Source organism: Stegostoma tigrinum, chromosome 11 (genome assembly GCF_030684315.1).
Source record: "Stegostoma tigrinum isolate sSteTig4 chromosome 11, sSteTig4.hap1, whole genome shotgun sequence".
Classification (NCBI taxonomy): domain Eukaryota; kingdom Metazoa; phylum Chordata; class Chondrichthyes; order Orectolobiformes; family Stegostomatidae; genus Stegostoma; species Stegostoma tigrinum.
In genome coordinates, this window is record NC_081364.1 from 89,094,341 (window position 1) to 89,109,934 (window position 15,594).

Consider the following 15,594-nt stretch of genomic DNA (forward strand, 5'->3'; position numbering starts at 1 on the left):
CTGCGCCACAGTTCACTCGGTGCCTGATGCACAGTTCACTCGGTGCCCTGCGCCACAGTTCACTCGGTGCCCTGCGCCACAGTTCACTCGGTGCCCTGCGCCACAGTTCACTCGGTGCCCTCCGCCGCAGTTAACCCGGTGCCCTGCGCCACAGTTCACCCGGTGCCCTGATGCACAGTTCACTCGGTGCCCTGCGCCACAGTTCACTCGGTGCCCTGCGCCACACTTCACTCGGTGCCTGATGCACAGTTCACTCGGCGCACTGCGCCACAGTTCACTCGGTGACCTGCGCCACAGTTCACTCGGTGCCTGATGCACAGTTCACCCGGTGCCCTGCGCCACAGTTCCCTCGGTGCCCTGCGCCACACATCACTCGGTGCCCTGCGCCACACTTCACTCGGTGCCCTGCGCCACACTTCACTCGGTGCCCTGCGCCACACTTCACTCGGTGCCCTTCGCCACACTTCACTCGGTGCCCTGCGCCACACTTCACTCTGTGCCCTGCGCCACACTTCACCCTGTGCCCTGCGCCACACTTCACCCTGTGCCCTGCGCCACAGTTCACCTGGTGTCCTGCGCCACAGTTCACTCGGTGCCTGATGCACAGTTCACTCGGTGCCCTGCGCCACACTTCACTCGGTGCCCTGCGCCACAGTTCACTCGGTGCCCTGCGCCACAGTTCACTCGGTGCCCTGCGCCACAGTTCACTCGGTGCTCTGCGCCACAGTTCACACGGTGCCCAGCGCCACAGTTCACTCGGTGACTGATGCACAGTTCACTCGTTGCCCTGCGCCACACTTCACTCGGTGCCCTGCGCCACAGTTCACTCGGAGCCCTGCGCCACAGTTCACTCGGTGCCCTGCGCCACAGTTCACTGGGTGCCCTGCGCCACAGTTAACCCGGTGCCCTGCGCCACAGTTCACTCGGTGCCTGATGCACAGTTCACCCGGTGCCCTGCGCCACAGTTCCCTCGGTGCCCTGCGCCACACATCACTCGGTGCCCTGCGCCACACTTCACTCGGTGCCCTGCGCCACACTTCACTCGGTGCCCTGCGCCACACTTCACTCGGTGCCCTTCGCCACACTTCACTCGGTGCCCTGCGCCACACTTCACTCTGTGCCCTGCGCCACACTTCACCCTGTGCCCTGCGCCACACTTCACCCTGTGCCCTGCGCCACAGTTCACCCGGTGTCCTGCGCCACAGTTCACTCGGTGCCTGATGCACAGTTCACTCGGTGCCCTGCGCCACACTTCACTCGGTGCCCTGCGCCACAGTTCACTCGGTGCCCTGCGCCACAGTTCACTCGGTGCCCTGCGCCACAGTTCACTCGGTGCCTGATGCACAGTTCACTCGGTGCCCTACGCCACAGTTCACCCGTTGCCCTGCGCCACAGTTCACCCGGTACCCTGCGCCACAGTTCAATCGGTGCCTGATGCACAGTTCACTCGGTGCCCTGCGCCACAGTTCACTCGGTGCCTGATGCACAGTTCACTCGGTGCCCTGCGCCACAGTTCACTCGGTGCCCTGCGCCACAGTTCACGCGGTGCCCTGCGCCACAGTTCACTCGGTGCCTGATGCACAGTTCACTCGGTGCCCTGCGCCACAGTTCACCCGGTGCCCTGCGCCACAGTTCACTCGGTGCCTGCTGCACAGTTCACTCGGTGCCCTGCGCCACAGCTCACTCGGTGCCCTTCGCCACAGTTCACTCGGTGCCCTGCGCCGCAGTTCACTCGGTGCCCTGCGCCACAGTTCACTCGGTGCCTGATGCACAGTTCACTCGGTGCCCTGCGCCACACTTCACCCGGTGCCCTGCGCCACAGTTCACTCGGTGCCCTGCGCCACAGTTCACTCGGTGCCTGATGCACAGTTCACTCGGTGCCCTGCGCCACAGTTCACCCGTTGCCCTGCGCTACAGTTCACCCGGTACCCTGCGCCACAGTTCACTCGGTGCCTGATGCACAGTTCACTCGGTGCCCTGCGCCACAGTTCACTCGGTGCCTTGCGCCACAGTTCACCCGCTGCCCTGCGCCACAGTTCACCCGGTGCCTGATGCACAGTTCACTCGGTGCCCTGCGCCACAGTTCACCCGGTGCCCTGCGCCACAGTTCACTCAGTGCCTGATGCACAGTTCACCCGGTGCCCTGCGCCACAGTTCACTCGGTGCCTGCTGCACAGTTCACTCGGTGCCCTGCGCCACAGCTCACTCGGTGCCCTGCGCCACAGTTCACTCGGTGCCCTGCGCCACAGTTCACTCGGTGCCCTGCGCCACAGTTCACTCGGTGCCCTGCGCCACACTTCACTCGGTGCCCTGCGCCAAAGTTAACCCGGTGCCCTGCGCCACAGTTCACTCGGTGCCCTGCGCCACAGTTAACCCGGTGCCCTGCGCCACAGTTAACCCGGTGCCCTGCGCCACAGTTAACTCGGTGCCCTGCGCCACAGTTCACTCGGTGCCCTGCGACACAGTTGACTCGGTGCCCTGCGCCACAGTTAACCCGGTGCCCTGCGCCACAGTTCACCCGGTGCCCTGATGCACAGTTCACTCGGTGCCCTGCACCACAGTTCACTCGGTGCCCTGCGCCACAGTTCACCCGGTGCCCTGCGCCACAGTTCACCCGGTGACCTGCGCCACAGTTCACCCGGTGCCCTGCGCCACAGTTCACTCGGTTCCCTGCTCCACAGTTCACTCGGTGCCCTGCGCCACAGTTCACTGGGTGCCTGATGCACAGTTCACTCGGTGCCTGATGCACAGTTCACCCGGTGCCCTGCGCCACAGTTCCCTCGGTGCCCTGCGCCACACATCACTCGGTGCCCTGCGCCACACTTCACTCGGTGCCCTGCGCCACACTTCACTCGGTGCCCTGCGCCACACTTCACTCGGTGCCCTGCGCCACACTTCACTCGGTGCCCTGCGCCACACTTCACTCTGTGCCCTGCGCCACACTTCACCCTGTGCCCTGCGCCACACTTCACCCTGTGCCCTGCGCCACAGTTCACCCGGTGTCCTGCGCCACAGTTCACTCGGTGCCTGATGCACAGTTCACTCGGTGCCCTGCGCCACACTTCACTCGGTGCCCTGCGCCACAGTTCACTCGGTGCCCTGCGCCACAGTTCACTCGGTGCCCTGCGCCACAGTTCACTCGGTGCCTGATGCACAGTTCACTCGGTGCCCTACGCCACAGTTCACCCGTTGCCCTGCGCCACAGTTCACCCGGTACCCTGCGCCACAGTTCAATCGGTGCCTGATGCACAGTTCACTCGGTGCCCTGCGCCACAGTTCACTCGGTGCCTGATGCACAGTTCACTCGGTGCCCTGCGCCACAGTTCACTCGGTGCCCTGCGCCACAGTTCACCCGGTGCCCTGCGCCACAGTTCACTCGGTGCCTGATGCACAGTTCACTCGGTGCCCTGCGCCACAGTTCACCCGGTGCCCTGCGCCACAGTTCACTCGGCGCCTGCTGCACAGTTCACTCGGTGCCCTGCGCCACAGCTCACTCGGTGCCCTGCGCCACAGTTCACTCGGTGCCCTGCGCCGCAGTTCACTCGGTGCCCTGCGCCACAGTTCACTCGGTGCCTGATGCACAGTTCACTCGGTGCCCTGCGCCACACTTCACCCGGTGCCCTGCGCCACAGTTCACTCGGTGCCCTGCGCCACAGTTCACTCGGTGCCTGATGCACAGTTCACTCGGTGCCCTGCGCCACAGTTCACCCGTTGCCCTGCGCCACAGTTCACCCGGTACCCTGCGCCACAGTTCACTCGGTGCCTGATGCACAGTTCACTCGGTGCCCTGCGCCACAGTTCACTCGGTGCCTTGCGCCACAGTTCACCCGGTGCCCTGCGCCACAGTTCACCCTGTGCCTGATGCACAGTTCACTCGGTGCCCTGCGCCACAGTTCACCCGGTGCCCTGCGCCACAGTTCACTCAGTGCCTGATGCACAGTTCACCCGGTGCCCTGCGCCACAGTTCACTCGGTGCCTGCTGCACAGTTCACTCGGTGCCCTGCGCCACAGCTCACTCGGTGCCCTGCGCCACAGTTCACTCGGTGCCCTGCGCCACAGTTCACTCGGTGCCCTGCGCCACAGTTCACTCGATGCCCTGCGCCACACTTCACTCGGTGCCCTGCGCCAAAGTTAACCCGGTGCCCTGCGCCACAGTTCACTCGGTGCCCTGCGCCACAGTTAACCCAGTGCCCTGCGCCACAGTTAACCCGGTGCCCTGCGCCACAGTTAACTCGGTGCCCTGCGCCACAGTTCACTCGGTGCCCTGCGACACAGTTGACTCGGTGCCCTGCGCCACAGTTAACCCGGTGCCCTGCGCCACAGTTCACCCGGTGCCGTGATGCACAGTTCACTCGGTGCCCTGCACCACAGTTCACTCGGTGCCCTGCGCCACAGTTCACCCGGTGCCCTGCGCCACAGTTCACCCGGTGACCTGCGCCACAGTTCACCCGGTGCCCTGCGCCACAGTTCACTCGGTTCCCTGCTCCACAGTTCACTCGGTGCCCTGCGCCACAGTTCACTGGGTGCCTGATGCACAGTTCACTCGGTGCCCTGCGCCACAGTTAACCCGGTGCCCTGCGCCACAGTTCACCCGGTGCCCTGCGCCACAGTTCACTCGGTGCCTGATGCACAGTTCACTCGGTGCCCTGCGCCACATTTCACTCGGTGCCCTGCGCCACAGTTCACTCGGTGCCCTGCGCCACACTTCACTCGGTGCCCTGCGCCACACTTCACTCGGTGCCCTGCGCCACACTTCCCTCGGTGCCCTGCGTCACACTTCACTCGGTGCCCTGCGGCACACTTCACTCGGTGCCCTGCGCCACACTTCACTCGGTGCCCTGCGCCACACTTCACTCGGTGCCTGATGCACAGTTCACTCGGTGCCCTGCGCCACAGTTCACTCGGTGTCCTGCGCCACAGTTAACCCGGTGCCCTGCGCCACAGTTCACTCTGTGCCTGATGCACAGTTCACTCGGTGCCCTGCGCCACAGTTCACCCGGTGCCCTTCGCCACAGTTCACTCGGTGCCTGATGCACAGTTCACTCGGTGCCCTGCGCCACAGTTCACTCGGTGCCCTGCGCCACAGTTCACTCGGTGCCCTGCGCCACAGTTCACTCGGTGCCCTGCGCCACAGTTCACTCAGTGCCCTGCGCCACAGTTAACCCGGTGCCCTGCGCCACAGTTCACCCGGTGCCCTGATGCACAGTTCACTCGGTGCCCTGCGCCACAGTTCACTCGGTGCCCTGCGCCACAGTTCACTCGGTGCCCTGCGCCACAGTTCACCCGGTGCCCTGCGCCACAGTTCACCCGGTGCCTGATGCACAGTTCACTCGGTGCCCTGCTCCACAGTTCACTCGGTGCCCTGCGCCACAGTTCACTCGGTGCCCTGAGCCACAGTTAACCCGGTGCCCTGCGCCACAGTTCACTCGGTGCCCTGCGCCACAGTTCACTCGGTGCCCTGCTCCACAGTTCACTCGGTGCCCTGTGCCACACTTCACTCGGTGCCCTGCCCCATACTTCACTCGGTGCCCTGCGCCACACTTCTCTCGGTGCCCTGCTCCACAGTTCACTCGGTGCCCTGCGCTTAAGTTAACCCGGTGCCCTGCGCCACAGTTCACTCGGTGCCCTGCTCCACACTTCACTCGGTGCCCTGCGCCTAAGTTAACCCGGTGCCCTGCGCCACAGTTCACTCGGTGCCCTGCGCCACAGTTAACCCGGTGCCCTGCGCCACAGTTAACCCGGTGCCCTGCGCCACAGTTAACTCGGTGCCCTGCGCCACAGTTCACTCGGTGCCCTGCGCCACAGTTGACTCGGTGCCCTGCGCCACAGTTAACCCGGTGCCCTGCGCCACAGTTCACCCGGTGCCCTGATGCACAGTTCACTCGGTGCCCTGCGCCACAGTTCACTCGGTGCCCTGCGCCACAGTTCACTCGGTGCCAAGCGCCACAGTTCTCCCGGTGCCCTGCGCCACAGTTCACCCGGTGCCCTGCGCCACAGTTCACTCGGTTCCCTGCTCCACAGTTCACTCGGTGCCCTGCGCCACAGTTCACTGGGTGCCTGATGCACAGTTCACTCGGTGCCCTGCGCCACAGTTAACCCGGTGCCCTGCGCCACAGTTCACCCGGTGCCCTGCGCCACAGTTCACTCGGTGCCTGATGCACAGTTCACTCGGTGCCCTGCGCCACAGTTCACTCGGTGCCCTGCGCCACAGTTCACTCGGTGCCCTGCGCCACAGTTCACTCGGTGCCCTCCGCCGCAGTTAACCCGGTGCCCTGCGCCACAGTTCACCCGGTGCCCTGATGCACAGTTCACTCGGTGCCCTGCGCCACAGTTCACTCGGTGCCCTGCGCCACACTTCACTCGGTGCCTGATGCACAGTTCACTCGGCGCACTGCGCCACAGTTCACTCGGTGCCCTGCGCCACAGTTCACTCGGTGCCTGATGCACAGTTCGCTCGGTGCCCTGCGCCACAGTTCACTCGGTGCCCTGCGCCACACTTCACTCGGTGCCCTGCGCCACACTTCACTCGGTGCCCTGCGCCACACTTCACTCGGTGCCCTGCGCCACACTTCACTCGGTGCCCTGCGCCACACATCTCTCGGTGCCTTGCGCCACAGTTCACCCGGTGCCCTGCGCCACAGTTCACCCGGTGCCTGATGCACAGTTCACTCGGTGCCCTGCGCCACAGTTCACCCGGTGCCCTGCGCCACAGTTCACTCAGTGCCTGATGCACAGTTCACCCGGTGCCCTGCGCCACAGTTCACTCGGTGCCTGCTGCACAGTTCACTCGGTGTCCTGCGCCTTAGCTCACTCGGTGCCCTGCGCCACAGTTCACTCGGTGCCCTGCGCCACAGTTCACTCAGTGCACTGCGCCACAGTTCACTCGGTGCCCTGCGCCACACTTCACTCGGTGCCCTGCGCCAAAGTTAACCCGGTGCCCTGCGCCACAGTTTACTCGGTGCCCTGCGCCACAGTTAACCCGGTGCCCTGCGCCACAGTTAACCCGGTGCCCTGCGCCACAGTTAACTCGGTGCCCTGCGCCACAGTTCACTCGGTGCCCTGCGACACAGTTGACTCGGTGCCCTGCGCCACAGTTAACCCGGTGCCCTGCGCCACAGTTCACCCGGTGCCCTGATGCACAGTTCACTCGGTGCCCTGCACCACAGTTCACTCGGTGCCCTGCACCACAGTTCACCCGGTGCCCTGCGCCACAGTTCACCCGGTGACCTGCGCCACAGTTCACCCGGTGCCCTGCGCCACAGTTCACTCGGTTCCCTGCTCCACAGTTCACTCGGTGCCCTGCGCCACAGTTCACTGGGTGCCTGATGCACAGTTCACTCGGTGCCCTGCGCCACAGTTAACCCGGTGCCCTGCGCCACAGTTCACCCGGTGCCCTGCGCCACACTTCACTCGGTGCCTGATGCACAGTTCACTCGGTGCCCTGCGCCACAGTTCACTCGGTGCCCTGCGCCACACTTCACTCGGTGCCCTGCGCCACACTTCACTCGGTGCCCTGCGCCACACTTCCCTCGGTGCCCTGCGTCACACTTCACTCGGTGCCCTGCGGCACACTTCACTCGGTGCCCTGCGCCACACTTCACTCGGTGCCCTGCGCCACACTTCACTCGGTGCCTGATGCACAGTTCACTCGGTGCCCTGCGCCACAGTTCACTCGGTGTCCTGCGCAACAGTTAACCCGGTGCCCTGCGCCACAGTTCACTCTGTGCCTGATGCACAGTTCACTCGGTGCCCTGCGCCACAGTTCACCCGGTGCCCTTCGCCACAGTTCACTCGGTGCCTGATGCACAGTTCACTCGGTGCCCTGCGCCACAGTTCACTCGGTGCCCTGCGCCACAGTTCACTCGGTGCCCTGCGCCACAGTTCACTCGGTGCCCTGCGCCACAGTTCACTCAGTGCCCTGCGCCACAGTTAACCCGGTGCCCTGCGCCACAGTTCACCCGGTGCCCTGATGCACAGTTCACTCGGTGCCCTGCGCCACAGTTCACTCGGTGCCCTGCGCCACAGTTCACTCGGTGCCCTGCGCCACAGTTCACTCGGTGCCCTGCGCCACAGTTCACCCGGTGCCCTGCGCCACAGTTCACCCGGTGCCTGATGCACAGTTCACTCGGTGCCCTGCTCCACAGTTCACTCGGTGCCCTGCGCCACAGTTCACTCGGTGCCCTGAGCCACAGTTAACCCGGTGCCCTGCGCCACAGTTCACTCGGTGCCCTGCGCCACAATTCACTCGGTGCCCTGCTCCACAGTTCACTCGGTGCCCTGTGTCACACTTCACTCGGTGCCCTGCCCCACACTTCACTCGGTGCCCTGCGCCACACTTCACTCGGTGCCCTGCTCCACAGTTCACTCGGTGCCCTGCGCCTAAGTTAACCCGGTGCCCTGCGCCACAGTTCACTCGGTGCCCTGCTCCAAACTTCACTCGGTGCCCTGCGCCTAAGTTAACCCGGTGCCCTGCGCCACAGTTCACTCGGTGCCCTGCGCCACAGTTAACCCGGTGCCCTGCGCCACAGTTAACCCGGTGCCCTGCGCCACAGTTAACTCGGTGCCCTGCGCCACAGTTCACTCGGTGCCCTGCGCCACAGTTGACTCGGTGCCCTGCGCCACAGTTAACCCGGTGCCCTGCGCCACAGTTCACCCGGTGCCCTGATGCACAGTTCACTCGGTGCCCTGCGCCACAGTTCACTCGGTGCCCTGCGCCACAGTTCACTCGGTGCCAAGCGCCACAGTTCACCCGGTGCCCTGCGCCACAGTTCACCCGGTGCCCTGCGCCACAGTTCACTCGGTTCCCTGCTCCACAGTTCACTCGGTGCCCTGCGCCACAGTTCACTGGGTGCCTGATGCACAGTTCACTCGGTGCCCTGCGCCACAGTTAACCCGGTGCCCTGCGCCACAGTTCACCCGGTGCCCTGCGCCACAGTTCACTCGGTGCCTGATGCACAGTTCACTCGGTGCCCTGCGCCACAGTTCACTCGGTGCCTGATGCACAGTTCACTCGGTGCCCTGCGCCACAGTTCACCCGGTGCCCTGCGCCACAGTTCACTCGGTGCCCTGCGCCACAGTTCACCCGGTGCCCTGCGCCACAGCTCACTCGGTGCCCTGCGCCACAGTTCACTCGGTGCCCTGCGCCGCAGTTCACTCGGTGCCCTGCGCCACAGTTCACTCGGTGCCTGATGCACAGTTCACTCGGTGCCCTGCGCCACACTTCACCCGGTGCCCTGCGCCACAGTTCACCCGGTACCCTGCGCCACAGTTCACTCGGTGCCTGATGCACAGTAAACTCGGTGCCCTGCGCCACAGTTCACTCGGTGCCCTGCGCCACAGTTCACTCGGTGCCTGATGCACAGTTCACTCGGTGCCCTGCGCCACAGTTCACCCGTTGCCCTGCGCCACAGTTCACCCGGTACCCTGCGCCACAGTTCACTCGGTGCCTGATGCACAGTTCACTCGGTGCCCTGCGCCACAGTTCACTCGGTGACTTGCGCCACAGTTCACCCGGTGCCCTGCGCCACAGTTCACCCGTTGCCTGATGCACAGTTCACTCGGTGCCCTGCGCCACAGTTCACCCGGTGCCCTGCGCCACAGTTCACTCAGTGCCTGATGCACAGTTCACCCGGTGCCCTGCGCCACAGTTCACTCGGTGCCTGCTGCACAGTTCACTCGGTGCCCTGCGCCACAGCTCACTCGGTGCCCTGCGCCACAGTTCACTCGGTGCCCTGCGCCACAGTTCACTCGGTGCCCTGCGCCACAGTTCACTCGGTGCCCTGCGCCACACTTCACTCGGTGCCCTGCGCCAAAGTTAACCCGGTGCCCTGCGCCACAGTTCACTCGGTGCCCTGTGCCACAGTTAACCCGGTGCCCTGCGCCACAGTTAACCCGGTGCCCTGCGCCACAGTTAACTCGGTGCCCTGCGCCACAGTTCACTCGGTGCCCTGCGACACAGTTGACTCGGTGCCCTGCGCCACAGTTAACCCGGTGCCCTGCGCCACAGTTCACCCGGTGCCCTGATGCACAGTTCACTCGGTGCCCTGCACCACAGGTCACTCGGTGCCCTGCGCCACAGTTCACCCGGTGCCCTGCGCCACAGTTCACCCGGTGACCTGCGCCACAGTTCACCCGGTGCCCTGCGCCACAGTTCACTCGGTTCCCTGCTCCACAGTTCACTCGGTGCCCTGCGCCACAGTTCACTGGGTGCCTGATGCACAGTTCACTCGGTGCCCTGCGCCACAGTTAACCCGGTGCCCTGCGCCACAGTTCACCCGGTGCCCTGCGCCACAGTTCACTCGGTGCCTGATGCACAGTTCACTCGGTGCCCTGCGCCACAGTTCACTCGGTGCCCTGCGCCACAGTTCACTCGGTGCCCTGTGCCACAGTTCACTCGGTGCCCTCCGCCACAGTTAACCCGGTGCCCTGCGCCACAGTTCACCCGGTGCCCTGATGCACAGTTCACTCGGTGCCCTGCGCCACAGTTCACTCGGTGCCCTGCGCCACAGTTCACTCGGTGCCCTGCGCCACAGTTCACCCGGTGCCCTGCGCCACAGTTCACCCGGTGCCTGATGCACAGTTCACTCGGTTCCCTGCTCCACAATTCACTCGGTGCCCTGCGCCACAGTTCACTCGGTGCCCTGAGCAACAGTTAACCCGGTGCCCTGCGCCACACTTCACTCGGTGCCCTGCGCCACACTTCACTCGGTGCCATGCGCCACACTTCACTCGGTGCCTGATGCACAGTTCACTCGGTGCCCTGCGCCACAGTTCACTCGGTGCCCTGCGCCACAGTTCACTCGGTGCCCGGCGCCACACTTCACTCGGTGCCCTGCGCCACACTTCACTCGGTGCCCTGCGCCACACTTCACTCGGTGCCCTGCGCCACACTTCACTCGGTGCCCTGCGCCACACTTCACTCGGTGCCCTGCGCCACACTTCACTCGGTGCCCTGCGCCACACTTCACTCGGTGCCCTGCGCCACACATCTCTCGGTGCACTGCGCCACAGTTCACTCGGTGCCTGATGCACAGTTCACTCGGTGCCCTGCGCCACAGTTCACTCGGTGCTCTGCGCCACAGTTCACTCGGAGCCCTGCGCCACAGTTCACTCGGTGCCCTGCACCACAGTTCACCCGGTGCCCTGCGCCACAGTTCACCCGGTGACCTGCGCCACAGTTCACCCGGTGCCCTGCGCCACAGTTCACTCGGTTCCCTGCTCCACAGTTCACTCGGTGCCCTGCGCCACAGTTCACTGGGTGCCTGATGCACAGTTCACTCGGTGCCCTGCGCCACAGTTAACCCGGTGCCCTGCGCCACAGTTCACCCGGTGCCCTGCGCCACACTTCACTCGGTGCCTGATGCACAGTTCACTCGGTGCCCTGCGCCACAGTTCACTCGGTGCCCTGCGCCACACTTCACTCGGTGCCCTGCGCCACACTTCACTCGGTGCCCTGCGCCACACTTCCCTCGGTGCCCTGCGTCACACTTCACTCGGTGCCCTGCGGCACACTTCACTCGGTGCCCTGCGCCACACTTCACTCGGTGCCCTGCGCCACACTTCACTCGGTGCCTGATGCACAGTTCACTCGGTGCCCTAAAGCCACAGTTCACTCGGTGTCCTGCGCCACAGTTAACCCGGTGCCCTGCGCCACAGTTCACTCTGTGCCTGATGCACAGTTCACTCGGTGCCCTGCGCCACAGTTCACCCGGTGCCCTTCGCCACAGTTCACTCGGTGCCTGATGCACAGTTCACTCGGTGCCCTGCGCCACAGTTCACTCGGTGCCCTGCGCCACAGTTCACTCAGTGCCCTGCGCCACAGTTCACTCGGTGCCCTGCGCCACAGTTCACTCAGTGCCCTGCGCCACAGTTAACCCGGTGCCCTGCGCCACAGTTCACCCGGTGCCCTGATGCACAGTTCACTCGGTGCCCTGCGCCACAGTTCACTCGGTGCCCTGCGCCACAGTTCACTCGGTGCCCTGCGCCACAGTTCACCCGGTGCCCTGCGCCACAGTTCACCCGGTGCCTGATGCACAGTTCACTCGGTGCCCTGCTCCACAGTTCACTCGGTGCCCTGCGCCACAGTTCACTCGGTGCCCTGAGCCACAGTTAACCCGGTGCCCTGCGCCACAGTTCACTCGGTGCCCTGCGCCACAGTTCACTCGGTGCCCTGCTCCACAGTTCACTCGGTGCCCTGTGCCACACTTCACTCGGTGCCCTGTCCCACACTTCACTCGGTGCCCTGCGCCACACTTCACTCGGTGCCCTGCTCCACAGTTCACTCGGTGCCCTGCGCCTAAGTTAACCCGGTGCCCTGCGCCACAGTTCACTCGGTGCCCTGCTCCAAACTTCACTCGGTGCCCTGCGCCTAAGTTAACCCGGTGCCCTGCGCCACAGTTCACTCGGTGCCCTGCGCCACAGTTAACCCGGTGCCCTGCGCCACAGTTAACCCGGTGCCCTGCGCCACAGTTAACTCGGTGCCCTGCGCCACAGTTCACTCGGTGCCCTGCGCCACAGTTGACTCGGTGCCCTGCGCCACAGTTAACCCGGTGCCCTGCGCCACAGTTCACCCGGTGCCCTGATGCACAGTTCACTCGGTGCCCTGCGCCACAGTTCACTCGGTGCCCTGCGCCACAGTTCACTCGGTGCCAAGCGCCACAGTTCACCCGGTGCCCTGCGCCACAGTTCACCCGGTGCCCTGCGCCACAGTTCACTCGGTTCCCTGCTCCACAGTTCACTCGGTGCCCTGCGCCACAGTTCACTGGGTGCCTGATGCACAGTTCACTCGGTGCCCTGCGCCACAGTTAACCCGGTGCCCTGCGCCACAGTTCACTCGGTGCCCTGCGCCACAGTTCACTCGGTGCCTGATGCACAGTTCACTCGGTGCCCTGCGCCACAGTTCACTCGGTGCCTGATGCACAGTTCACTCGGTGCCCTGCGCCACAGTTCACCCGGTGCCCTGCGCCACAGTTCACTCGGTGCCCTGCGCCACAGTTCACCCGGTGCCCTGCGCCACAGCTCACTCGGTGCCCTGCGCCACAGTTCACTCGGTGCCCTGCGCCGCAGTTCACTCGGTGCCCTGCGCCACAGTTCACTCGGTGCCTGATGCACAGTTCACTCGGTGCCCTGCGCCACACTTCACCCGGTGCCCTGCGCCACAGTTCACTCGGTACCCTGCGCCACAGTTCACTCGGTGCCTGATGCACAGTAAACTCGGTGCCCTGCGACGCAGTTCACTCGGTGCCCTGCGCCACAGTTCACTCGGTGCCTGATGCACAGTTCACTCGGTGCCCTGCGCCACAGTTCACCCGTTGCCCTGCGCCACAGTTCACCCGGTACCCTGCGCCACAGTTCACTCGGTGCCTGATGCACAGTTCACTCGGTGCCCTGCGCCACAGTTCACTCGGTGACTTGCGCCACAGTTCACCCGGTGCCCTGCGCCACAGTTCACCCGGTGCCTGATGCACAGTTCACTCGGTGCCCTGCGCCACAGTTCACCCGGTGCCCTGCGCCACAGTTCACTCAGTGCCTGATGCACAGTTCACCCGGTGCCCTGCGCCACAGTTCACTCGGTGCCTGCTGCACAGTTCACTCGGTGCCCTGCGCCACAGCTCACTCGGTGCCCTGCGCCACAGTTCACTCGGTGCCCTGCGCCACAGTTCACTCGGTGCCCTGCGCCACACTTCACTCGGTGCCCTGCGCCAAAGTTAACCCGGTGCCCTGCGCCACAGTTCACTCGGTGCCCTGTGCCACAGTTAACCCGGTGCCCTGCGCCACAGTTAACCCGGTGCCCTGCGCCACAGTTAACTCGGTGCCCTGCGCCACAGTTCACTCGGTGCCCTGCGACACAGTTGACTCGGTGCCCTGCGCCACAGTTAACCCGGTGCCCTGCGCCACAGTTCACCCGGTGCCCTGATGCACAGTTCACTCGGTGCCCTGCACCACAGTTCACTCGGTGCCCTGCGCCACAGTTCACCCGGTGCCCTGCGCCACAGTTCACCCGGTGACCTGCGCCACAGTTCACCCGGTGCCCTGCGCCACAGTTCACTCGGTTCCCTGCTCCACAGTTCACTCGGTGCCCTGCGCCACAGTTCACTGGGTGCCTGATGCACAGTTCACTCGGTGCCCTGCGCCACAGTTAACCCGGTGCCCTGCGCCACAGTTCACCCGGTGCCCTGCGCCACAGTTCACTCGGTGCCTGATGCACAGTTCACTCGGTGCCCTGCGCCACAGTTCACTCGGTGCCCTGCGCCACAGTTCACTCGGTGCCCTGCGCCACAGTTCACTCGGTGCCCTCCGCCACATTTAACCCGGTGCCCTGCGCCACAGTTCACCCGGTGCCCTGATGCACAGTTCACTCGGTGCCCTGCGCCACAGTTCACTCGGTGCCCTGCGCCACAGTTCACTCGGTGCCCTGCGCCACAGTTCACCCGGTGCCCTGCGCCACAGTTCACCCGGTGCCTGATGCACAGTTCACTCGGTTCCCTGCTCCACAATTCACTCGGTGCCCTGCGCCACAGTTCACTCGGTGCCCTGAGCAACAGTTAACCCGGTGCCCTGCGCCACACTTCACTCGGTGCCCTGCGCCACACTTCACTCGGTGCCCTGCGCCACACTTCACTCGGTGCCATGCGCCACACTTCACTCGGTGCCCTGCGCCACACTTCACTCGGTGCCCTGCGCCACACTTCACTCGGTGCCTGATGCACAGTTCACTCGGTGCCCTGCGCCACAGTTCACTCGGTGCCCTGCGCCACAGTTCACTCGGTGCCCGGCGCCACACTTCACTCGGTGCCCTGCGCCACACTTCACTCGGTGCCCTGCGCCACACTTCACTCGGTGCCCTGCGCCACACTTCACTCGGTGCCCTGCGCCACACTTCACTCGGTGCCCTGCGCCACACTTCACTCGGTGCCCTGCGCCACACATCTCTCGGTGCACTGCGCCACAGTTCACTCGGTGCCTGATGCACAGTTCACTCGGTGCCCTGCGCCACAGTTCACTCGGTGCTCTGCGCCACAGTTCACTCGGAGCCCTGCGCCACAGTTCACTCGGTGCCCTGCGCCACAGTTCCCTCGGTGCCCTGCGCCACAGTTCAATCGGTGCCCTGTGCCACAGTTCACCCGGTGCCCTGCGCCACAGTTCACTCGGTGCCTGACGCACAGTTCACACGGTGCCCTGCGCCACAGTTCACCCGGTGCCCTGCGCCACAGTTCACCCGGTGCCCTGCGCCACAGTTCACCCGGTGCCCTGCGCCACACTTCACTCGGTGCCCTGCGCCACACTTCACTCGGTGCCCTGCGCCACACTTCCCTCGGTGCCCTGCGTCACACTGCACTCGGTGCCCTGCGGCACACTTCACTCGGTGCCCTGCGCCACACTTCACTCGGTGCCCTGCGCCACACTTCACTCGGTGCCTGATGCACAGTTCACTCGGTGCCCTGCGCCACAGTTCACTCGGTGCCCTGCGCCACAGTTAACACGGTGCCCTGCGCCACAGTTCACTCTGTGCCTGATGCACAGTTCACTCGGTGCCCTGCACCACAGTTCACCCGGTGCCCTGCGCCACAGTTCACTCGGTGCCTGATGCACAGT